We start from the raw sequence: 2942 nt of genomic DNA on the forward strand, positions 1-2942 counted from the left end.
TCAATTATTTAGAGTCTCAAGGGAGGAGACCATTATCTATAGAACCATTATCAAAATAGATTTTTAATAAATACTTCACAATAGTACCACACAACTAAACCAAACCAATTAAAATATATCAAAAGTACTGTGTGATGTAGCCTTAAGAGGGAAAAATATAAATACAAATACACATTATTTCTTTTCTTTTCTTCTTTTCTCTTCTTTAGCCAATAATAATAGCGCTATTGGAAATAATGAACATTTCCTCCAGAAAAGATTTCAGAAAAGGTAAAAAGGACATTATACAAGATACTTTATATGACTAACATTGGCCTTATCTCTAAACAATAGCTTAGAAGTGGAAGTATTCAATCTGTACCTCTCATTTCTTAAAAAAGTACGGAACGCTTCACAGACTTGTGCCTCACCCTTGTGCGGGGGCCATGGTCATCTCTGTGACCTTCCCATTTCAGTGTATGTGCTGCCAAAGCGAGCACCACATTTTGTTTTCTTTATAGCAGTTGAGAACACAAAGCAAATAAGGCCCTTGACCTCAGAGAGATAGCATTTGGTAGAAGAGCTCAGCAAAATCAGCGCAGCCCTAGACGGTGAATGCTTCAGGTAGAGAGGAAGGGAACGCGAGCTTGGCATATCCGGAAAATGCTGCACTGATTATAAGCAGTTTTCAGCACACCACGGCCAGGAACTTTTTTGTGAAGCGAAGAAAGCTTAGAAAGGCAAGTCCAGGAGAAACTGGGTTGTTTATGATTAGTTTGTTATCTCTATTACCACTGTTGTCATATTTAACATTTGTTTCAAATATCTCATTTACAACTTATAAAACTTTTTTTACTATGAGAGATCCTTGATTCGTGGTATTTCTATTGTTCTGGCCTCAAACTTTGAAAATGACTCATAGCATTTAAGACAGTATTTATACATTTTTTGCTCTATTTTATAGCCTTTGAATACATTAAACATATGCTCCTATTAGGCAAACCGCTTGTTTCTCTCTGTTTCACTTGAATCTATAACAAGATAATCAATAACTGAGCATCCATAACTTGTCAAAATATAGTCTTCGGGATCTTAAGGTTATTAAATACCAGTAAATTTAATCTTTTTTAACGCTGCATCCCCAGACATTGCTTTAACAAGTTGCTGGGTTTTCAATACACTTTTTCCACATGAAGAATAGTAGTACTGCTACTATCACCTCTCTCTCTCCCAGAAATATTGACTGAATTATTACTCTTGGTCATATGAAATTCTAAATGCTTTGAATAGGTATTGACTCATTGAATTATAACAATCCCAGGAGTTAGGTATTATTTATTATTATTATTTCTATTTTAGAGGGGGGAAACTGAGACATGGAAAAGGTAAATTACTTGTTGGCTACACTCAACTAATGACTGTTAGAATAAGAATTCTAATCAACGTAGTTTACATCTAAGACAGTCTGAATCTTAACCACTGCACAGTACTGCCTTTCTGGTGTCTCCGGAAATGTGTGATGCTATTTCATATGTCTATCTAGAGTTGCTAGTTATTTTCTGAAATTATTCTTGTAGATAAATATCTGTTCATAGATTATTGGGAAGTTTTCCTGGGGAAAAATTTATGCTTTGATCACCCTGTCCTACATAGTTGTTTCCAAAATCTCTGAAGATGGAGCTTCAGCTAGAATTTTATTGTTTGTATATCAAGGAGGATTAGGAACTGAAGAAATTTCACTATGAGATTTTCATCCCAGAGCTTGACTCTAGGAGCTTGATGGAACTGCTATTCATAATTACAATGGTAACAATTTTAGTGGTAACAATGAATAAAATCACTAGAGCAATATCTAGTTGTAGTCTGGGATGTCAGAGGATGTCAGGGCTAAGATGAATTTTTAAGAATGAATTGATCAGTAAGAATTAGAGAGGGAAAGAACAGAAAGATAACAATAAGAGCATCTTTTATCTTAGGAAGCATGAATTGTTCAACAGGAACTAGAAACCTGAATAAAATGAATAGGGAAGGAAATTCCAGGCAAATGGGTGAGCCAGATAGAAAATATGGATGAGAGAGTCTAGAAGTGTATGTATTGAATTGCAAGTGGTTTGGTGATGTTATATGAAAAGTTTAAGGTAGAAAGTGTCAAAAATTTAGATTCACCATTTGCTTTTAGCAGGTAAATGGTGAATTGCAAACACATATTTAAGACTTGTTTAAGCACAAATATATTTAACCATAGTGTACAAAAAAATCAAGATTTTTACAGAGGATCTTCCAGCCATGAGATATAGAAAGATATATAGTTAAAAGTTGCTGAGACTCCATTAAGGTCAAGTTCTCCATCCAGTGTTTCAAATAATCTGGCTATCTGGCTTTCTCAAACTATAGATTTGCCTTGGACTCTTTAAAACTGACATTCCATTCCCAAAGACATGCACATATCCAAGGGTTGTCTGTTGAAGTCTTGAGCAACTCATGAGTTTATCTTATTCCACTTTAGAATTATGGAAAATAAAGTATCCTAGAAGTACTGGTAATGTTGCTGGATATTTCAAGTGGCATCTGTTTTCTATATAGCAACATTGCATACTGGCTGTATGAAATCAATAAGGATGTAAAGTAATTCACTTCCTTCCTCTTTATTTTACCCTTATCTAATTTTAAACTCCACTCTGTGTCCAAGTTATGTTATGCCTAAATTATGTCAATACATTTTTTCCATAATTTCAGGTTTAGTTTTCCATAAATATTTATGTCATATTACTCCTTGAAATTAAACTCAGGGAATAATTTTTTTCCTTGTCAGCAATTAAAATCTTCTCCCACATGGTTTCATTTATTTTAATAAGTGTATCATTTATTTCATCTCAATATATGCTATCTACTTTAATTAGATGTCCTTTTCTACCTGAGCACTCCTGCTGTTCCCTCACCTGGAACCTTGTCACATCTCCTTT

General features: G+C 34.1%; 1 non-coding gene across 1 annotated transcript; it reads right to left on the reverse strand.

The window, feature by feature from the left end:
- Positions 1-375: 375 nt before the first annotated feature.
- Positions 376-479, reverse strand: LOC129085823 (U6 spliceosomal RNA). The gene has a single exon (XR_008530757.1). It is a non-coding gene; the product is annotated as a U6 spliceosomal RNA (small nuclear RNA).
- Between the last annotated feature and the right edge of the window lie 2463 nt (positions 480-2942).

This window comes from Pteronotus mesoamericanus, unplaced genomic scaffold (assembly GCF_021234165.1).
Source record: "Pteronotus mesoamericanus isolate MK-2021 breed Mesoamerican mustached bat unplaced genomic scaffold, CSHL_Meso_final scaffold_31, whole genome shotgun sequence".
Taxonomy (NCBI): Eukaryota; Metazoa; Chordata; class Mammalia; order Chiroptera; family Mormoopidae; genus Pteronotus; species Pteronotus mesoamericanus.